The sequence below is a fragment of the Pecten maximus genome, chromosome 12 (genome assembly GCF_902652985.1).
Source record: "Pecten maximus chromosome 12, xPecMax1.1, whole genome shotgun sequence".
Lineage (NCBI taxonomy): Eukaryota > Metazoa > Mollusca > Bivalvia > Pectinida > Pectinidae > Pecten > Pecten maximus.
This window is the reverse complement of record NC_047026.1, coordinates 4,561,400-4,586,247: the sequence shown is the minus strand read 5'-3', so window position 1 is coordinate 4,586,247 and position 24,848 is coordinate 4,561,400. Positions and strand designations below refer to the sequence as shown.

General features: G+C 36.7%; 1 pseudogene; it reads right to left on the bottom strand.

Moving 5' to 3' along the window:
* LOC117339720 overlaps positions 1-24,848 on the bottom strand; it is a 344,709-nt pseudogene that overhangs the window by 245,193 nt on the left and 74,668 nt on the right.

Below are 24,848 nucleotides of genomic sequence, written 5' to 3'. Positions count from 1 at the left end.
ATGAAGAAAAACACAACAGCAATACAACTTAAATTGAAGAAATTTATAAAGATTGCATTGATAGTTCTGATAAAATCAGTCTCATATTCAAACAATAAACATGTCACAGAACTCAGCAAAGATATTTCAACCAGGAGTTCAAAGGTTAACAAGATAACATCATCAGTAAGAAGTCATCCATAGACGTGAGTTTGAGGAATATCCATCTGGCCTGTATGTCCACTACAAAAGCTGTGAAGTGCGTGTCACCTTGCTGTGATACTTACAACCCATGTCACAGAATAATTGGATAATTTCCCCTTTTGTTGTAGTAATTGGGTAGATACCGGAGGGAGATCAATGTGTGAAGTTTTGGTTTCAGCTGTGTTGGTAGAGACTTATTTTTCCTCGCCCTGGACAGAGATATTTTACCGGGGTGATATTTTCTTATCTCACCCTAGGGAAAAGACAAGCTACACGTGCACTTTGAACGTGCTCTTGTTCTCGATAGGGTGACGACACTATGACCTGACCCGGAACGTTTGAATGCTAAATATCAATGTTATTCACAAAAGAAATCGAAATAAGTATCTACTATCAGAGTTAACTGGGTGTTTTATGTTCTTTTCGACAAGCTAATCTGAACTATATTTTGTATGAAATCAACATCATACAGTGTAAAGCGTCTGCTGCAGCCTTATCACAACAGTCATCCGCCGTCCACGTGTTGTTGTTTACATACGTTTGGATTTGGTTCACACTTCGATTGGAAAACAGGGTAAGAGAAAAATAATCATTCACCTCTTTTTGGGATGAGATAGGGGGATCTCAACCCTCGGAGAGAGATTGTTAAGTTCCCAAACACTCGGCAAACCTCGTGTTTGGGAATTTAACAACTTCTGCAGGCCCACATTACAGCTTTCCTATAACAGTCCATTCGTAGTTATAAAAGTTAGCATGTAGGTCGTCATGTTGAGTCTGCCCAGGTTAGATGGTTAGAGACATAGTAGATTTAAAGTACTTTTACTGATTTCAAATGGTACTTTTTTATTTTCTGAGATACTTGAAATAATTTGTAATTACAGTAAACATTCGAGGTAACGACTGTTTCCATGGTTAAAGTTGAAGTAATAAAAATGTATTTGATTGAAAGTATCTAGCAAGAATATTCCAACCAGGATTTCAAAACTTCATAAAATAGCATTTTCAGTAAAGTAAATAATAGTTTTGTGTTAAAGGAATAGTCATCTGGCTTGTGTGCCTTCTACAAACCCACAGCTTGTGGAGTGCGCTTTGACCTTACGTCAAAGTTCACAATGAGAATTGTCTCATCTTGTGTGTGTGTGTGATACTTACAACCCATGGTCCATCTGCAGTGTCAATGTCACAGAACATTAGGAGAGTCCCCCCTCCTGCTGTAGTAGTTGGGTAGATACCGGAGGGATATCCCTGTGGGACATCTGAGCAGCTGTTGATTTCTAAAACCCCTAAAAACAAAACCAAAACATCAACTATTTGGCATACGTTTAAGTTATCATTGCATGAAAGGATAAATTACATTTTCATTTGGGTTCGTTTATTCGATTAGAAATACTTTATCCAACAGACGTTATAAATCCAAAAATGCGAATGATAGAACAAAGTCTTCCTCGCTGTCGTTACTGTTTAGACAAGTTATAAATAGAGAACATGGTGGAGAACTTAATAGCGTTGGTACATTGACTTCACAACGGAATTCACTTGTATCCACATACGGAAAGCATTAGGATTCCTTCAAAGGTGTGCTATAAATCGAACCTAATACACAATAATCTCTCTCAAGAAATCCCGAGAAAATAGGGTTCATTTGGGCCCAAAAAGCAAGTAAATCCTGTCCCAACAATAGCAGTTCAACAATCAATGCAACAAATATACCAGATCAAGACACTATCTATATAGCGGGTCGTGAGAAACTCGGGGAGACAATCCTTAACAATCTTTATGAGAATAGTGATGTACTAAAGGACACAGACGTGAGAAAAACGTGGGGAGACAATCTTTAACAATCTTTCCGAAAAAAAGCTTTTAAAAAAATGGGGGAAAGATTGTACAAAGATACGCAATTGAATAGCACTTATAATTCACTAATAATTTAACGAATTTCATCTTTAAAAGATAAAATTTACTTATAGATATGCTTCACTATTGATTATATTCACTCAAAGATGTAGTTCACTTATGGATTTGATTCACTTATAGATATGTTAATCACTAATAAATAGTGTTCGCTTATTTGAAATAAAGAAGTTTATCAAATTACAGCTATGAGCAGTAAAAATATTAGAATTTGCAGTGAAAATTTAAGTTTTTTTTACCAATCAGAGGTAGCACACCACAGTAAGACAGCCTGGCCATGGGCAATTTTTTTGTTAAGCAAATAACTCCTGTATTATGATATGCATAAAAAATGAAAAAATAAATGTACACTATAATTGGTATATTCAGTATGAAGTAGTACATACAGGCTTCACATTTATTAAAACAAAAATCAATAAATTGGTTCCGGATTTTAAATATCCGGATTTTCCGAACGTGTGTTTACACAGGAAATTTAGTTTTGCCTACAGCGCAAAATGGAAGCCCACAGAAAAGGTAAGATAGCGGAAAAACTTAATTTACAACATATGTCCAAACAAGATTAATTCTGTCTTTGGGATAGAGATATTTAATTTTAAATAGGTTTCAGAAAAAACATTGTGTAGAGAATTGTGCCATTTTGGGTCAAATATCATAATATTGTGCAATTTTTGAGAATTTTTTAAGCTGTTACCATGGTATTCACAGCTCTAAAAATCACAGAAAATATCAGTTTACTTATCCTTCAGAGCTCTATTAAAATTGCAAATGTTGTATAGATTTCAAATATATATACTTTATTAGAAGTTATATGTAAGGTTAACTGGCAATGTTTACATATCTAAAACATGTGCCTTTTTTCAGAATTTGGCATTTTTACTGTACACTGCTACCAGAGCCAATTCCTGTATTCTGTACACATCATTTAAACTTGCCGATTTTCTCAATCGAAACGAAGATAGATAAATTGGTTATTTTGTTGTATTTCTAAAAATATGCATCTTCCCACTCGAGAAAATATCGATATTCTGTCATACTCGTAAAACGTGTTATATTCAACGGAAAATAATTCACTATCCTCAATTTAACCTATAATTCATTAACATATATCATTCGCTAATAGATATGAAATCATTTATAAATATATAATTCACTTACAGATACAATTTGCTAATATAAATTATTTGCTGATAGATATAACTCAACAATAGATATATTTCTCTTTTCATATCATTCATTAAAAATATAATTCGCTAATGCATATTACAAAAATGCAATATCGATGAATTCACTAATAGATATTGTTCACTGATAGATGTAAATCACCAATATATATGAATTAAATTATAGATGTCATGATGAATATATATAGTTCAATAATAGATACGAGTTCACTTATATGGGGCAAAGTGGTAATTTCCCGGATAACAATGCCTGCAGGATAAAAATAACTAGAAATTTTAATATGGGACAGCGAAGAATTCCAACAGTGTCGACAAAGTAATATCTCAAACTTTCGGGGCAGTCTGCCCTTTTATCAGGACACAAATAATACAAATAAAATCAGATGATATATAAAGAGTACTAGAAATACAACAAGAGACAGTTAGGGTAATAGATAAAGTAGCTGAAAAAGCAATAACAAAAAGTATAAAACCATGAATCCTTCAGCTGGGGTCCACCGAAGGCGGGTGCAAGCGAGACATGTACAATGCACAACACCACCCAGTGTACAGAACCATGTTCTATTGCGGAACGTTATCCGACCAACGGCTAAGACATTTGAAAATACCCTGCGAGTGTAAATGCCGAAGCGCTAACAGACATTTCGTCCAAAAATGATAATATATGGATACAAAACCCGAAAAACCATTAAAAAATCTGAGAGTGTGAGAAATGATTACATGAAAACATTATCAGCATTTAGTTGCGGTGATATGGACTACATGAAGAAAAATATAGAAACTAGTGCCCGATATACCATGAATACTTGATTGTAGAACACCATAACACTTTTATCGTCGTTGAAATGGTAATTAATAAATATATTGTGTATAAAGTCTGGGAAACATATCCTGTAGAGAATTGAATCGACAAACTTTCCTTAACACAAACTTACATAAACTTGATAAGGGCTGCACTAACCCAAAACTACGAGTGCCGTATGTACTTATAGATATAATTGAATAAACGATGTAATTTACTAATGTAACAAAATAATATAAAACGCTTCAAACATATGTATATATAATTCACTCGGACTAAAATCACTAAAATATATAATTGACTGATAGAAACGTAATTCACGTATGTATATAATTCACTAATAGATATATAATTCATCGATAGATACTTATAAGTCACTAATATATGTAATTCACCAATAGATTTACGTTTAAAATTTACTATTAAATTGCATCATATAGTTGTGTTGGAAACGTCATATTCAACGAAATTTTGTAAAACGACCAAACAGGTAGCGGCATACTTGAAGGAATCGTGAATTTCCAGACAATTAAACATATCGTAATTATGTATGAGGAGAAACATGTATCCTTAAACTCTGCCCAGGGGTTCATTATGTTATGTTATGGCATATGTGTAACAAATCAAAACACTTACCTAGATCCTTTGAGAAGTACATAGTTGAATTGGATACCTCAGCGTCCTTCTCTTCGACAATTAAGCGAGAGTAGGTGTCACATCTTTTGTCGACCTCCGTGTACGAGAAAGACAGACATCCTTCGTTTATGCAGTGCTTTGCACACATTACACGGTTGCGAATTTGGGTATTTGATCTGTTTGTATTCAAACCAAGATTCGATTGCACAACGCGGTGTACTCTCTTGAACATGTTATCTCCACATATAGAATTAATGTCTGAAGCGTTTATGGTTGTTAACAGAAAAATAAAATATTGAAATATCATTTTTTCCCTTTTTTCAGTTTACATTCATATTTTTTGAAAGAGAAGAAAAAACCTCATAAATCCAAGATAGACCTTACAATGAATTGACTAAAACTAATCTGGAGATCTGTCAGCAAACACAATGGGATATCACATCACATCGTGTAAATGTCGTCAAACTTACTGTTCTTGTTGGTATTGGTCGTAAAGACACACATGACGGCCTTTGGTTGTTTGTCATGAATAATACAATTATTTCGTTTGCTACATAAATATTGCAAACAATTCGCTTGCCACATATGTCTTATATGATTATATATGGCTCTATTAATATCAAGATACTGATAAGACATCACAATAGGTTCGTTTCTCAGATAGTATTGAAGAGGGAGGCCCGTTGCTTGATTGATGTTCCTTCGTTTAATTTTCAATGGCAATTGCGAAAATATTTTTTAACATAATAAAACTTGATATAAAGGGGTTATGAAAGTCCATTCCACGAATGAATTGCTTCTAATTCGGGAGTGAAGCAACCTACCGCATCAAAATGTTAGTCGCAGTTAAATTAGTAGTGTGCTTCCTTCATAGTATATGACCTTCCTTGAGCATGACTTTCTTCGGTTACTAAAAAGACGTGTATATATGGAAGTAGCAGACGACAATATCAAAATACCAGCGACCCTGTCGAAATGTTTGTCCTTAGAATGTCTCTCTCTAGAGAACGGAAGATCACAAATCATGGCTTTGTCAGGCGTCTAGGCTATCATTCCATTGTATATGTCTGATGTATATTTCATCATTGAAATGTTACCAAATGGTAGTATACAGTCGATATCAATACAATTTGGGTGACAAATAAATATAATGTTGCCCGTTCGATGATTATATTTACATTCATAAAGTTGTTTTTTATTTACTGTAGCTAAAGACGCGTTTAGATTTGCCTATCAATGACGTCATTAAGTTCAAATAACGGAACAGCCGAAATATTTAGAAGGAATAATATAGTACCTTATGTCGTTATTAATAGCAATCACATAAAATGTTTTTTTGCACAAATTTGGCTTCATCTTATATTTCATATACGTTTGTAGATATGGTCAAATTGTTCACAATTGCATAATTGCTGATTGTTTAAAATCAAAGCCGTTTTTTTCGGCACAATAGATTACATTAAGAAATGATGCCGCGTTGAACGAGAACAGACTCGATTCCTCGGAAACACATATGTTTCTATCGACTGGATTTACTTTATTTTCAGAAGAATATCAGCTCTTGAATTATAAATGAAAGTTGTCTTGACAGTAGGTGAAAACGATTCCAAGGATATTTTGTTCGATTCGAGTCTAACCCCTCACATCAGTGTCGCTGACATAGGAGACAATGTTCAACTTCACAGGGGCTCGATTTTTGAGTAAGGTAGGTCTTTGGCATCAGTGAATAACCACAAAACTAAAATTCAGTATGCATACACAACCGGAAACCATGTCAATGCTGCCGATTTTTAGCTCACCTGCCTGAAGGGCAAGTGAGCTTATGCCGTGGTGCGGCGTCCGTCGTCCGTCCGTCCGGCCGTCCGTCCGGCCGTCTGGCGTCAACTTTTTCATTTAAACAACTTCTTCTCAATAACCAAGAGGCCCAGGAACTTGATATTGGGCCTGTAGCATGCTGGGGTGAAGGGTTACAAAGTTTGTTCAAACAAATGACCTTGACCTTCCCTAAGGTCACATGGGTCAAATAGGCTATAATCTTCAAACGACTTCTCGATAACCAAGTGGCCCAGGTACTTGGTATTGGGTCTGTAGCATGCTGGAGTAAAGAGCTACAAAGTTTGTTCAAATGAATGACCTTGACCTTCACTAAAGGTCACATGGGTCAAATAGGTTATAATCTTCAAACGACTTCTTTCAATAACCAAGAGGCCCAGGGAATTTGTATTGGGTCTGTTGCATGCTAGGGTGAAGGGCTACCAAGTTTGTTCAAATGAATAAACTTGAGCTTCACTAAAGGTCACATTGATCAAATAAAATGCTGAAATGAAGGACTAGAAAAGTTATTAATATGAATAAACCTAGCTTACTATGATATTTGAATAAAGAAGTAATCAGCATAGTATCCGTAGAAATGACCTCAATCAACTTCAAAGTTGCTGTAGAGCCAGGTGAGCGATACAGGCCCATTGGGCCTCTTGTTTTTATAAATGCTGGACTTGTGTCTAGCATTTATGAAAATTCGCCAACGAGCCCTTGTGAGTGTGACGACATTGACAATTTGATAACTTTGTATAGATCAAGAAAAGCGCTAATATTACTTTTGTGACGACTTCATTTTTTTGTTATTAAATTTTATTCTCATAACTTGTTGCTTTATTCTTTGTGGTGGTTTATGTAGATAAATGCTAGCATTCGAAAACTCTCTAGGTCGAACATAACTGGCAGCCATTGTTATAACCTGCAACACTGCAGCTATATTCCTACACTGACTGAATCACTGTAAATTGTAGTGTATAGCCCCATGAATTGTTTACTAACGACATATAGGCAAATGTAACACAGAATGTGAATATATACATGTAAAATAATGAAACAATAATATGGCCATATCTTATTGAGCCATTGACCAAAGCAGGTGGAATATACATTTAGTTTACTCAACTACCACAGCATCTACACCCAATGATGGAGCCAAGGATGATAAGAATGAAGTAGCCGTCGTGTACAAGGGAAGCGACTATACTATTAGGTCGTTTGATATCATTATGGTAAAGCAAACGATCTGGATATCTTTGTGTGATAGTTGTTAGTTTGTGTATACTTTGTGCTTCATTGTAAATATCATCGAATATCCATAATTATTGAACTATTGAACTTAAATTCAACTGACTGTTTCTTGTTCTATTGCTTCAGTTTAGAATTAAACTATATAACAAGACTAGCAGATAGGTGGTACAGTCAAAACGTTACAAAGGATCACACAGACGCTTGAATGGCATGGAGAGTAAGAGACCGTGACTGACTCAAAATCAAATCATGCTGACGCTCAAACCCGTCATTCCGGCATCAATCGGCACAGACAAATCATGCTTGGAATAAGAGTGGTATCTTGATTGACAAAAACAACACGACAAAGCGATTGGGTTCGACGTTTATTCCAACAGCAAAAAAAGTCTTAAGCAAATGATTAAAGCAAAGCAAACACAAATACACAATTAAGCTAACCATACACCCATAACTCACACACGAGAGGGGAAATATATCCCCAAATACCAACAAGGTGATACAAGGCCTTTCGCATCACCCATGCATATTTCCTAAGGTTATAGTTAGATAAAATATGATACATTATATACTTTTACAATTAAGTCTAAATAAACCAATATCGTAACGAAATAATCGTGGTAAAAATCAGATCCTTTCAATAGAATAAGCATAATACAGTAACACAGAATACCATATAGATAATTGAGTACTGTCTAATGATATCAAAGCAAAGACTTACATCTCTAATTGAAAATGGCTTAACACAAGAAATGTTTTGTGTTTACTGTTGTTATATCAGAAATCAACGAGTAAAGCCAACTTGAATTTGAATGGTATTTTTACCACGACATCCCTTGAAAGGTTTAAAGCGCTTCCAGTCTTATCTTGGCGCGGTGGCCGAGTGGTTAAGGTGTCCCGATACTTTATCGCTAGCCCTCCACCTCTGGAATTCGTGTTCGAAACCTACGTGGGGCAGTTGCCAGGTACTGACCGTAGGCCGGTGGTTTTTCTCCGGATACTCCGGCTTTCCTCCACCTCCAAAACCTGGCACGTCCGTAAATGGCCCTGGCTGTTAATAGGGCGTTAAACAAAAAACAAACCAAACTTATTTTGGCCTTATACAATTGTAAAAATCAAGATAGAATACTTAAGTTTTAGTTCTATTTTCAAAGCACTTGTTGTATCGACAAATGCCTATCTGGCGCCAGTCTCACAAAATGTTATATTTACATCTCTCCCTTCTTCAGCTTAGTAAAGTCGGACTGTGAATAATAAGCATATACGCAGTGAAAAAAAAGGGCTCAGCGAATCAATAAACGCGTGAATCGGTAATAAGATTATGACGTCGTCTATTTTTGACGTTATCGGAACGTCAGCTAGACGGCGCCATTTTGAAAGGATTGAACAACGGAATTTTAGCGTTTTCTCCTGTAACTCGATGATATCTGCACAAAAAACTAACGTCAAGTGAGTATTTTGACAAAAACTAAACTGAATAACCCGTGAAGAAGCGGATAAAGAATATACCTGCTGTATCTCATTGAATATTGTAAGAGGCGACTTATTCTCCGTTCGTTCGTTTCATGTCTACCATTTTCCCGAACTTTGTTTTTCCGCCTGTGACTGACCAATAAGGTTTGGTTTGGTTCAGTTTATTTTGTTTAACGTCCTATTAACAGCTAAGATCATTTAAGGACGGCCTCCAGTGCGTGCGACACGCATGCGTGTGGCGAGTGTGTATGCGTGTTTTGGAAGGCTGCGGTATGTTCGTGTTAAGTCTCCTTGTGATAGGCCGGAACTTTTGCCGATTTATAGTGCTACCTCACTGAGGCATACTGTCGAAGACACCCAGCAGCACACCCCACCCGGTCACATTATACTGACAACGGGCGAACCAGTCGTTCCACTCCTAATAATCCCGAAATGAGTGTATATTTAACTTCTTCAAAAGGAAATTAGCTAACAACAAATGGCTGAAGCGTACAGTTCTTAGAGAATCTGTTTGATGTAAGTATAATGATTGTCCGTTGCCAACTGCGGGCATACTATCGTATACGCTGTCAAATGAGGTACAATCCTTAAATATGCTCCTCATACTGTGTCGTATACCATTCAAAACTTTTAAAAGAAATGTGTTTGAAGGAGGAAATCCAATTTACTTTCAATACATATAATTAATTCGTACAGAAACATGTAGGATATCAAATTTATCAATCTCATCTTCCTTACAGACTATGATTTAGGCATGATCATTTTAAAGTTTTGCAATACTGGCTCTTTCAAACGCTCATTTGCTATACCTCTGGTGCTGTAAACAAACAGAGTGTAATGAAGCTGTTGACGGGGGTTGTAATTAAAATTGCGTATATTTCAGCAAGTAAGCCTTGGATAATGTTCACGAGTTGTCAGATCATCTTATTTAGTCAATATGTATTCAGAGCAGTTGTTGTTAAGTTGCTATGGTCATCAACATTAAAAATTTAGATTTTGATATAAATACATATTTCTTTATTTAGCAAGCTAATCGGCAATAAGGACTTATATACAACTGTATTTGACAGTATAACTGGCATTGTTCCGTGATCATTGAACCACAGAAAATAACATTAAGTTAAGTATATAGGTAGCTGGAATCGGGGTCTTATGATTTGTTTAGTGCAACAGACAACATTTACAATAATAACACTACTTATATATCAAGTATCACAAATATCTGGATTTGAGATTGATAGTTATTCAAAATATATTCATACCATTTTGATATTTGCTTAAAAAATAAATAAAAATAAACCTAATCCTGTAAAAAGAAATGAATGGAACCATGCCGGTATATTCAAAAGGAAATATATATAAGATTATTTTATTGTATTCAACAACAACTTAGACAATATCACGCATTCGCACTTTTTATTTAAGATTCAAGAATATGAAAAAATAAGTATATAATTCTTTAAGCTTTTGCAATAAAAAACACAAAATAAATACAATGGAAACACATACAAAAGTAAAATGACGAAAGCTCGGATCGCACTGTCATATATCCTGCAATCTAACCACATAGCTATGGAAGCATACCAAGAGGCCCATGGGGCCTGTATCGCTCACCTGGTTGGATAAGACCAAATGTCAAACTAATGTTCATATTCAATTCGTTTTATTTGTAAATATCAAACCATGCTAAATATGGTTATAGTGTGAGGATCCCAACTGCTTTAAAGAAATAATGAAGTCCAGACTCTCTAAGGGTCTGAAAGACCTCAAGAATTATTTTATGACTATGCAAAATCTGTTCCCCTTCCCCCAAGGATGTTTCTGACCAAATTGGGTTCAAATCCATTCATAACTTTATGACTAGTAGCGATTTGAAGGAATTACCTCTACTTCCCCTATGGGGCCCCGCCCCTTTGGCCCCTTGGGGGTCAGAGTCACCATTTATTCAAAATCTGTTTCCCCTTCCCCCAAGAATGTTTCGGACCAAATTTGGTTCAAATCCGTTCACAACTTTATGACAAGTAGCAATTTAAAGGAATTACCTCTATTTTCCCTATTGGGACCCGCCCCTTTGATCCCTTGGGGTCAGAATTACCATTCATGCAAAATCTATTCCCCTTACCCCAATAATTTGTCTGACCAAATTGGGTTCAAATCCATTCATAACTTTATGACTAGTAGCAATTTAAAGGAATTACCTCTATTTCCCCTATGGGGTCCCGCCCCTTTGGCCCCTAGGGGGTCAGAGTCACCATTTATGCAAAATCTGTTCCACTTCCCCCAAGGATGTTTCTGACCAAATTGGGTTTAAATCCATTGATAACTTTATGACTAGTAGCAATTTAAAGGAATTACCTCTATTTCCCCTATGGGGCTCCGCCCCTCCAGCCCCTTGGGGGTCAGAGTCACCATTTATGCAAAATCTGATCCCCTTCTGCCAAGGATGTTTCTGACCAAATTTGGTCAAAATCCAATAAGAACCTTTATTACTAGTAGCGATTTGAAGCAAATGTTGACGGACGACGGACGGACGACGGACGCCGCGCCATGACATAGGTCCGGTGAGCTAAAAACGTAGATTGGAAGAAGAATATTTAAATTCTGTTGCTACGAAACTTGCCAGTGCTATGAAATCTAGATATTCATTAATCATGGATAATTCAAAACATGTCACAATTAACAAAAATCGTATGAACACAAAGTAACCAACATTTTCTAGCATGTTTGCGAAGCAAACAACGTTTTAACATCATCTCAAAAGAAGAATGTTCTTTTTCCGTTAATCGTGTTATCATTTAAAACAAAAATGTTTTTTGATGAATAAATAAAAGTGATAAAGAAAAGGAAAAAAAACCCAATTTATATTGAACGATTTCTTCCTTAGATCAGATTATTAAGACATGATTGTATCAAAAGCGCTTTTCCCCTAATCCCGGCGCTGTAAAGAAACATTGCGCCCAGAAGCAATTATAAAGGATCCTAACAAAAAGATTGAATGTCTATTTTACAGGTATTTATACAAAAAAGTATAATATTCTATTGTTATTTGGTGCTGGATATCACGTCACATCAACAGACGGAAGAAACAAAATGGAGGGCGGTTGTCAAGGAGCCACCGACAGACTTGGCCGAAAATTCCAAAATTACAATGACGGATGTGAAGGAGATACCAACGGAGTAAGCCAAAATTACGACTACAGGTGTCACGGGGCAACCAGCAGACTAGGCAAGAGTTACGATGACGTATCGTAAGGAGACACTAACAGATTGGGCCATAATTACGATGACAGAGTAATGGAACCACCAGCAGACCTAGCCAGAATTACAATGGCGAATGTAAAGGAGACACCAAAAGATAAGGCTAAGATTAAAATGACGGTTGTTAAGGAGATACCAAAAGACGGAGCCATTATTACCATGACCAGTGTCAAGGAGACACAGACTAAAACAAAATTGTAAGGATGACGTGAAAGAAACGTCAAAATACTTTGCAAACATTATGCAGAAGGTGAGTGGGCAAATTTATCGGGGTGAAATAAAAGAGACACCAACAGACTTGGCTAAAATTATTAGGATATAATCAAGGAGACACCAACAGACTGGGCCAAAATCATGGGGATGGTGTTAAGGGGACACCAACCGACTGGGCAAAAATTATGCAGATAGTTTCAAGGAGGCACCAACAGACTGGGCCAAAATCATGGGGATGGTGTCAAGGAGACACCAACAGACTAGGTCAATGTTATGGGGACGGTGTCAAGGAGAAACCAACAGACTGGGCCAAAATCATTGGGACGGTGTCAAGGAGACACCGATAGACTGAGCCAATATTATGGGGCTGGTGTCAAGTAGAGTTGGTCAAAACTACGGGGATGGAAACAAGACAACAACAAACCGGGTAAACAAGAGGCCCATGGGGCCTGTATCGCTCACCTGGTTGGATTTCACCAAATGTCAAAATAATGTTAATGTTCAATTTGTTTTGTTTGTCAACATCAAACAATGCTATATATGGTTATAGTGTAGGGATCCTAACTGCTCTAAGTTTACAACATAACTTTATGACTAGTAGCAATTTAAAGACATTACTATTATTTCCCCGATGGGGCCCCACCCCTTTGGTCCTTTGGGGGTCAAAGTCATCTTTAATGCAAAATCTGTTTTGTTTTCTCCAAGGATGTTTCTGAACAAATTGGGTTCAAATCAATTCATAACTTAATGACTAGTAGGAATGTAAATGAATCATCTCTATTTCCCCTATTGTGCCCCAACCCTTTGGCCCCTTGGGGGTCAAAGACATTATTAATGCAAAATATGTTTCACTTTCCCCAAGGATGTTTCCGACCAAATTGGATTCAAATACGTTCATAACTTTATGACTAGTAGTGATTTAAAGAAATCATCTCTATTTCCCCTATTGGGCCCTGCCCTTTGGTCCCTTAGGGGTCAGTAACAATTTATGCAAAATGTTTTCCCCTTTCCCCAAGGATATTTCTGACGAAATAGGGTTCAAATCCTTTCATAACTTTATAACTAGTAGTGATTTAAAGGAATTGCCTCAATTTCCCCTATTGGGCCCTGCCCCGCCGGCCCCTTGGGGGTCAGGGTCACATTTTATGCAAAATCTGTTCCCCTTCCTCCAAGGATGTTTCTGACTTTATCAAGTTCAAATCCATTCATACCTTTATTACTAGTAGCGATTTAAAGGAATTACAATTATTTCCCGTATTGGGCCCGCCCCTTTGACATCTTGGGGGCTTAGAGTCACCATTTATGCAAAATCTGTTTCCCTTCCCCCAGGGATGTTTCTTGCCAAATTGGGTTCAAATCCATTAATAACTTTATGACTAGTAGCGATTTAAAGGGAATTGCCTAAATTTTCCCTAATGGGCCCCGTCCCTCTGGCCCCTTGGGGGTCAGAGTCATCATTTATGCAAAATATGTTCCCCTTTCCCCATGGATGTTTCTGACCAAATTGGGTTCACATCCTTTCATAACTTTATAACTAGTAGCGATTTAAAAGAATGCCTCAATTCCCATATTGGGCCCTGCCCCGCCAGCCCCTTGGGGTCAGAGTCACATTTTATGCAAAATATGCTCCCCTTCCCCCAAGGATGTTTATGCCTTAATCAAGTTCAAATCCATTCATACCTTTATTACTAGTAGCGATTTAAAGGAATTACCATTATTTCCCGTATTGGGCCCGCCCCTTTGGCCTCTTGGGGGTCAGAATCACCATTTATGCAAAATCTGTTTCCCTTCCCCCAAGGATGTTTCTGACCAAATTGGGTTGAAATTAATTAATAACGTTATGACGAGTAGCGATTTAAAGGGAATTGCCTAAATTTCCCCTATTGGGCCCCGTCCCTCTGGCCCCTTGGGGGTCAGAGTCAGCATTTATGCAAAATCTGTACCCCTTTCCCCATGGATGTTTCTGACCAAATTGGGTTCACATCCTTTCATAACTTTATAACTAGTAACGATTTAAAAGAATTGCCTCAATTTCCCATATTGGGCCCTGCCCCGCCAGCCCCTTGGGGGGGTCAGAGTCACATTTTATGCAAAATCTGTTCCCCTTTCCCCAAGGATATTTATGCCTTAATCAAGTTCTAATCCATTCATACCTTTATTACTAGTAGCGATTTAAAGGAATTACAATTATGTCCCCTATTGGGCCCTGCCACTTTGGCCCCTTGGGTGTCAGAGTCACCATTTATGCAAAATTTGTTCCCCTTCCCCCAAGGATGTTTCTGACCAAATTGGGTTCAAATCCATTAATAACGTTATGACTAGAAGCGATTTAAAGGGAATCGTCTCAATTTCACCTATATTGGGCCCTGCCATTTGGTCCCCTGGAAGTCAGAGTCATCATTTATGCAAAATCTGTTTCCCTTCCCCCAGGGATGTTTCTGACTAATTTGGGTTCAAATCCATTCATAACTTTATGACTAGTAGCAATTTAAAGGAATTGCCTCAATTTCCCCTATTGGGCCCCGCCCCTCCGGACCCTTGGGGGTCAGAGTCACTATTTATGCAAAATATGCTCCCCTTCCCCCAAGGATGTTTATGCCTTAATCAAGTTCAAATCCATTCATACCTTTATTACTAGTAGCGATTTAAAGGAATTACCATTATTTCCCGTATTGGGCCCGCCCCTTTGGCCTCTTGGGGGTCAGAATCACCATTTATGCAAAATCTGTTTCCATTCCCCCAAGGATGTTTCTGACCAAATTGGGTTGAAATTCATTAATAACGTTATGACTAGTAGCGATTTAAAGGGAATTGCCTAAATTTTCCCTATTGGGGCCCGTCCCTCTGGCCCCTTGGGGGTCAGAGTCAGCATTTATGCAAAATCTGTACCCCTTTCCCCATGGATGTTTCTGACCAAATTGGGTTCACATCCTTTCATAACTTTATAACTAGTAGCGATTTAAAAGAATTGCCTCAATTTCCCATATTGGGCCCTGCCCCGCCAGCCCCTTGGGGGGTCAGAGTCACATTTTATGCAAAATCTGTTCCCCTTTCCCCAAGGATATTTATGCCTTAATCAAGTTCTAATCCATTCATACCTTTATTACTAGTAGCGATTTAAAGGAATTACAATTATGTCCCCTATTGGGGCCCGCCACTTTGGCCCCTTGGGGGTCAGAGTCACCATTTATGCAAAATCTGTTCCCCTTCCCCCAAGGATGTTTCTGACCAAATTGGGTTCAAATCCATTAATAACTTTATGACTAGTAGCGATTTAAAGGGAATCGTCTCAATTTCACCTATATTGGGCCCTGCCATTTGGTCCCCTGGGGGTCAGAGTCATCATTTATGCAAAATCTGTTTCCCTTCCCCCAGGGATGTTTCTGACCAATTTGGGTTCAAATCCATTCATAACTTTATGACTAGTAGCAATTTAAAGGAATTGCCTCAATTTCCCCTATTGGGCCCCGCCCCTCCGGCCCCTTGGGGGTCAGAGTCACTATTTATGCAAATTCTGATCCTCTTCTGCCAAGGATGTTTCTGACCAAATTTGGTTTGAATCCAATAAGAACTTTTGACTAGTACCGATTTGAAGCAAATGTTGACGGACGACGGACGCTGCGCCATGACATAAGCTCACCGGACCTTCGATCCAGGTGAGCTAAAAATTATAAAGATGGTTTTAATAGACACCAACAAACTTGGCTATTTTTTTTGAACTGGTGTCAAGGGGATACCGACAGACTCGATACAAACAGTATGTCCGTTAGGACGTGTGTCACGGAGACATCAATAGAGGAAACACGTGGGAAAAGTTTAATTAATGTATGATGCATGATAATAACAGTATTATAACTATGTGAATGTGATTTGTATGATAATAACAGTATTATATTTGTGTGTGCTTGCTGTATGAAAATAACAGTATTCTGTCTGTGCATGTGTGGTGTATGAAAATGTCAGTATTATATTGGTGTATGTGTGGTGTATGAAAATGTCAGTATTATAATTGTTAATGGTGGATGTTTGCAGTGCATTTTGTTTATTTATCGAATCATCATCATGGATGTTTTCAATTGTGTACTAATCCACAACCCAGGATCAGGAAAGAAATACCAGACCATTGCTGTGCCGTCCACATAACCATCGTCTGTAACATAACGACCATTAAGATTAGCATAATAACAGTCGAAGTACCACCAACCACCACGGAATAACTTGGCACAGTTGTCTTCTGTGTTGTCGTCGTTGTCTCTGTCGAACGTCGTGAAGGCGTTACCACTATGACTGGTTAAGGCATCAACTAAACAGCAAAAACATTTAAAGTCTACTACATCTATATAGTTCACTTTCTACTCATGTTGGACTCAGTGAAACTACCAAAATTAATCTGTTTCATTTGTTGATGAACTGGACCAGATGAAGAGCAATCTATGCGTATGGGAAATTATAGCGCACAAGCTGCCCGCTTCTGCCCATTCATGTTTGTCAAACTTATACTTATATTAATAATATGTGGTAGGGCTGACCAGTTGGATTTATATTTTAGGCATCATGTTGATTCTACAATTATTATTATGAGAATTTGAATTCGATCTTGAACAGAAGCACGGGTAAAAATTCCTCATTTCTGCCAAAGAGTGATATTTGTATACATTGTAGTCCATACTGCATTAAAGATGCCAATTTACTATGAAAATACATACACCACCATCACTCAAACAGTCTAATTATATCCCGATCATGTAAATCATCGGAGTGGACAGTGGACTGGGAATCAAGCCCCTGGTTATCAGGCGGTTGACATAAGATGTCCATTTGAATCAGTGCATACAAGGAAGTTCAAACGATCAGAGAGAACTTATCAGTAAACATTCAATAAATGAAGCGTCGCCTTTTTATCAGTTGTAGAGCTTGTATCAAGGTTACAACCTAAGTGCCTAACATATTTCGCATAAAATTACTGTACAGTTCGAATCGAAACGGAAGACAACATGAGAACACAGTAAACATTATTACGTGTTTCTTGCGAAGTGTTGTGATAATGAAGTTTAAATTCAGCGACAAAATAAATATCTCCACTAAATCATGTTGCCATTAGACTTGCTAGTAACCAAACCTTGCATTTCTGCAGTTTATCGGGTAAAATGCATGTTACCTGAACTATTATCAAATGTTGCTCTGGTCGATTTCCTTGTTTGATGAATTGAGTTGCTCTTTTAGATAAATTCAATTCACAACCACTGAAGATCGACCAAAGCAACATCCAATCCTTGAATGAAACAGAATGTCCCCACGATCACTATAACCATATTTATCCGTACAATGTAGGTAGCGGATAGCAGGATTCGGAGCAATACCAAATTTGTTCTGAACGAACATTAAGCTGGGTCACTGCTGTCTTTTCTCGTTTACCTAAACATGTAATCCGGTTAAGAGACGGAATGAACCAGCATTGTGTATATATATATAAAGTTGCAGACTTCACAATCATAGACTTACGTTGAATTGTTACAAATGGTCAATTTTCATTGTTGGTTGATATTAACGATATGTTTGATTCAAGATTGATGTCGTCGGGTCACCGTAACCAAAACTTCAATTTTGCCGATTCACGCACAACTGATGCCTAATTATTTTCCTTAATTTCTAACCTTGAATCGTGCCTCATTTGTATGACGCATGAACAGGTGGAATATATCTTCCTGGGAATTGAGACATTTATCAGTATTCCTAATGCTGTAACACTTTTGGAATATATATAATAATAAGTAAAAGACTTACAGGTAATGCTGCCTGAGAACCCCTGCACGGAAAGTCTGTAATTCTGGCTTTCATTGGCAACCTTGAATTCCGAGTATTGGACATACCCCTTTGTGCCGTCCCAAGCTTCTAGGTCTATACGTAAGATCATTGAGGTTCTCGTCAAGGTGTGAAGGTTGTCATTGCCTTTGATAAAAGTGAAGTAACATGTGTTATATCATTTTGAATCATACCTCATAAATGAACAAATCAAAAACGAATTTAAAACGTAGTTCTTGCGAACTCTAGTATGTTTGTAAAGAGACTCGACGCGTAGTCAGTTGGATGTTAACTGATCATGTCCACTTTTAAAAAAGGCCAACTGCCTGAATTAACCTGTCAATTAGCAGCACGAATGCTGGCAAGTGCATCAGATTTGAACGCTCATCCCCTTCCAACCCAACCCACTAATAGGCAGCTAATTATCCAATATCAATTTATTTGAAGCTGGTGGTGATATTAAATGTCAAAAAAAATTCACATACATTATTGAAATATTTAAACCCATCTGTGGTGAAGAAAACGCGTTTGAATCAACTAACCTTACATGTTTATGACATAAACTGCCATTTTTACTTGTTTTAACAAAATAATAAGCTGTCAAAAATGATTTAAAAATATGTGTACCCTTTTTCTGAAAACGTATTCAGCTAGTGTACAATATGATGGTTACAGTAAAATATTGAAATATCCACCTTTTATTGTTAACAAATTGATTTTATATTCAAAATTGTCTGATGCGGACTGACAAATCAAGGACTTACCGATCCAGAAATCTCCCAGTAGATCCCCGAAACCGTTCTTGTAATCTGTCCAGTTACGATAGAAATCAACGTCTTCACTTGTTCGTCTCTGTATCACCTGTGTGGATTTTAATTAGCATAGTTCAGATGGGAATTAATGAGTATGTATGTATGCCTGCCTGCCTGCCTACCGGCCGGTCGGTCGGTCGGTCGTTGGGTGGGTAGGTAGGTGGGTGCGTGGACGAGTGTGTGGGTAGACATTTTGGAAATTGGTTTTAAATTGAATATCCAGTTTAGTATCTGTATAAACAACGACAAACATAATCTTGTGATTTGGAAAGAAAACAAATAAAAATAAGAAAACGAAGACCAGGTGTTCCGATAGGGAAGCGTCTTCTACTTGAACTACCGTAATGATATTTTAACTGCATTAGCAATGCAATATTTTAACTTTTTTTCACAGAGAAAGAATGCAATTCCCAATACTGATGAAGGCGTCCACAGAATTTTTTTTTTTTTTTACATTTTTTTCTATTTTCAGTAATACCACCAAACAAATCGATCAGATGGTATTACTGATTCATTGTAGTTATATGTACTTTTCAGTTTAAATTTTCATCCATTCCAGTGAAAAATGTAAAACTGCTCCACTGTTCAGAAACGAAATGCTGAATGGTCGATATACAAAACCAGATGGTAGAGGATCCTTTGACGGTGATGTAAAGACATCAAAATACAGTTCATCAACGTTCAAAATGAAATCTGGTTCGTCTTGTATTATACTTACAATCCATGGTCCATCTGCAGTATCCATGTCATAGAACACATCAAGATTTTCCCCGTCTGCTGTTGCCAAGTTGTAGACACCGGACGCTAAAATCGAAAGACGATAAGATTAACCCATAGTTTCGTGTACCGAATTCCTGGCTACACCTAACATGCAGCACGTGTTGATTTGCCAAACCTTAAGATTGTGTTGCATAAAGTAGTTACCGATAACTTAGTTTAACAGGGAGCGTGTGTGTGTCGGGGGGGGGGGGGGGGGGGGGGGGATTTTAATATTAATTTATGTAAAAAATATCTTGCAACAAACATGCTCCACTAAAAACAATTATGCTATGTCTGTAGAAAAATACCATTGTAAGATAAGTAGGTGTAGTTGGAATTCTTTATAAATTTTACTAATTTGTGGAGCATATTTAAAAGAGCGATTGTAAAGTATGAGGTCACGGTAGAGTGTATGATATAGAGATTTGTTATAAGAAAACCTCAGATAACCTCAAATCAATAACAAAGTTGTGTTTATATGGCGTGTTTCGTGTTTTAGATAGCACATTCGACCGTACGCCACAAAACAGGTGAGAGATTAGTATATATTTAGCTTGATTTGTCTCTCAGTTTGTTTGAGACGTAACTATGATTACTTTGATATCATAGAAACAAAGACGTTCTGACTTGTCAGATCAAGATAAATAGATATGTGTGTTTTTGCCTTAATCACACACACCTTTACCATTTTTAAAGTTTTCCTTGATTATTATTCTTTTTTTCTTTTTTCTTTTTTCTTTTAAATGAAATTTCGATTGAAGTCGCCATAGCAACGTTTGAATTACTTTCGTTTTCAATCCATTGCAGACGGCGTCCCGATGATCACAGGACATTTCCGGTAATAAAATAATACTTTGTGGCGGTAAAGACTTCCCCTTGTTTCCAAATTTAGCATAGAAGGAGAATCTACTGGAAATTGTTTATTTACAATAATGTCTGCAGGGCAAAACTTTGTTCAATTGTTAAAAGTCTTCCGAGTTCAAATTATCATCACTAAAATTATCATTACTGTCCGGGTAATCGTTCGGCTTTAATGTAAATTCCAATCAAAAATTGTTGATTTTGAAGCAGCAAATTTTATGACTGCCTTTTTAAAGTATTGTTAAAAAGGAAAACAAATGCAGAATGCACATATTCTTTCAACTAACACCTGACGTCAAACTGCATGAAGAATTCATTAAAAAAATGTCAACATTTGATCAAATGTCAGAGTATCGTCATCGTCAGAGTAAAAAAAATAGTAGGATTCGTCGGTATTACGTCAGAGAGGAAGAAGATTGTAATGTTTGAAATGAAATAATATTCGCCCCAGAAAACGTTTCTGTTGCAAGATTTCGACAGTCTCGATATAACCTCGATATCAATGCGACCACATTTTCATTTCTTAAAAAGGCATTGTTATGTTTGTAATGTAGATTTTGATGACCAAGATTTTTTTTAGACATTTTGTAAAATTTCGAACTTTTGATTCATAGATGTCGCTGCATATCATTTACATTTTTGTGGCCACTAAGCTACATTGTCGTCGTCGGTGCAACGCCCAAATGCAACTTTTTCGGATTGACTGGTTACAAGGCTAACATTATTTGCCATTGTTTTAACATCACAGAAAGTTTATTTCTCCCAAGTGCGTGATTTGTAAACCCATTTAACTGTTATCGTTGAGTAAATATATTGTAGCGATTCGGCATTGTTCAGTTACCTGTTCACGCGGCCTATTTTCAAGATTTATAAAATGTTTTGGATTAAGCAACCTCTGAGTGAGTGAAATATCCTTACTAGTTTTCGTTTACCTTTCGTAGTATTCAATTTTTTTTTTTTTTTTTTTTTTGCAAGATTGTTTTACATATTACATAATAATGACATGACACCCACTTTCATCCATACATTATTTAACAACCATGCACACTTACATGTAATGGGTTTTTATTCTTTCATCAAAATTGTTTTTTCTTATCTTTTTTTTTATTTGAATTTCAAAATTCTGACTGCCAAACTTGTGTCAGACTGTATCCGTAGGCAAGAACGAAGGGAAAAAAATTATTTCAATAGAATCGATACATTTGGAAAAATAAGAGCACTTATTTGTTTGTATTTATATTTCAATATATAGCATGGTGGTTAAAAAAGGTTATAAGATAATTAGATTGATACATCAAATGAACAGTCTATTTCTTGTTTCCACTGTCGAGATGTAAAAGGGAAATTCCCGTAAAATATTTCAGACTTTAATAGTGATACAACACCTTGTGTACAATTTAATACAAACCGACAAAAACAGACAAAAATGTTGTATCACTGCTGTAAGATTGCAAAGGCATGTGGTACATTTCAATACTTACCCACATCCTTTGAGAAATACACAGTTGAATTGGATACGTCTGCATCCTTCTCCTCGACAATTAAGTGAGAGTAGGTGTCACATTTTCTGCTGACCTCTGTGTACGAGAAAGACAAACATCCTTCGTGTATGCAATATATTGCACACATTGCACGGTTTCGGATTCCGGTATGTGAACTAGTTTTATGGAAACTGATGTCTGATTGCAATACGTGGTGTACTTTTTTGAACAGGTCACTTTTAAAGAGGGCTTCTGTGATATATCCAGCGCCTATTGCTGTAAAAATTAAAATAAAGCATCGGAATTTCATGTTTCTTTTCAGTAACCTTTCAAGTTTTTTTAAGAAACAGAATGCACGTATCACGCTGAGTTCCTTTAGTTCATGTAACAATAAATCTGGAGTGCCTGTCACCAGCCAATACAGATCATGTATCTGTCATAAGCAATCTACAGTACATATACCGAAACTAAACCTAGTATGTTATTCCTGTCACTAGCTTCCATAGTTCAAGTATCCACACAAAAAAAAAATCTTTAGTTCAGTTTCTGATGCCAGCCTCTACAGTACATGTACAAATACCAAAACTAATATGGAGTGCCTGTCAACAGCCAATACAGTTCATGTATTAATATTAAACTTATCTCGAGTGCCTGTCACAAGCCTCTACATTTCATCTATCAATACAAAATTAATCCGGGGTGTGTGTCACAAGCCACTAACTAATCTGGAATGCTTTCATCAGTCTCTACAAAGTAGGTATCCACACTAAAACTAATTTGGAGTGTCTCTCATCAATCTCATAAGATCAGGTATCCATACAAAAACTAATTTGGAGTGTCTCTCATCAGCCTCATAGGATCAGGTATCCACACAAAAACTAATTTGGAGTGTCTCTCATCAGCCTCATAGGATCAGGTATCCACACTAAAACTAATTTGGAGTGTCTCTCATCAGCCTCATAAGATCATGTATCCACACTAAAACTAATTTGGAGTGTCTCTCATCAGCCTCATAAGATCATGTATTAACACTAAAACTAATTTGGAGTCAATGTCACTTCACGTTATATGGACTCTTGGATTAGGTTATATATCTTTGTCATGCGCATAGCCACTGAACAACAACCATTGGTTATAAAACCTGTTATTAATACTAGCCAGCTGCTCTTGAATATAAAAGCTGACATGGTAATATTTATTATTTTTTCATTAATAATAAAATCAAACCGCTTCGTATATTGATGTCTCATTGTTCTACCAGACAAGTGATATATAAATAGTGGGTTGACATTTCAATAGATCTCCCAGATGAATGTGAGAGGAAACTCCCGACTCATTCGAAAGCCGCACAATGTATTAACTATCCACAGGAAATGCGAAACTATTATAATAAAGTTTATTTACATGCCTTCCCTCTCAATAAGAATTATGTTACAACTTTTCTGTAAAATTATTTTGATATTTATTTTATAGAGTTTGCTTTTGTGTTAATTAAACAGTGAATAATGCTTTTAATTGTTTTGGTAATAAAATCACATAAAAGATATAACAAAACTCTATGTAAAAATATGTGTTGCGATGTTTAATGGTATTTTATTTCTCCGATTCGTTGCCATAGTAACTGAAAAAAAAATATAAAAAAAATTAATAAAGAAATAGTTCGATGAGCTTCATGCTTCATGCTTCATGCCCTGATATTGTCATTCTCAAATTGTCAACTATCGTCTGTTCCAGCAACACAGGAGTGTATTACTTTAATATCCTGATATCAATGGGGATATACACATACATATTGCTTTTTTTCATAGAAGCAATCTTAACTTGTTATTCGATATTGTATGAATCAATGGATAGTTACAGAACCTGGCAATCAATACGTAAACGTAACACGATCGGGATCACGTGATCAGCAGATGATGGAGAGCCTGGGTATCAGAAAGTGGTCATTGATTTCATCGCCATTTTTTTTTATATCTTCAATAAGTACGGAAAAACTTATTTTGACTGGATAATCATTAAATCAGATTTATCCCTCATTGTTTAGAGCTCTCCTTAATTAAAAGGGCGAAATACAATAAAATAAAATACAATCATCAAATAAGAGATGTAAATGTCATATTATGTTATTTCACGCAGGCTAATTCCATCATCTCCAGCTTGAAGCTTCAACAGAACCAGTGTATATGACGATTGTTTTTTCTTAAACTATTTAGCGTGTCGAAATCTTCACTCAAGGTCGACCCCAGTGATGCTAGGGAACAAAATGAAAAAAAAACGGCATACTTAACATGAAAAAATATGAAATAGACCGGGTATCTCGGTGACTGTAAGTTTATTTTGAGAGCAACATGAAAACAGCTGTAGAAATAAACATACACACAATGAAATTAATCTGATCTGTGATAAACTT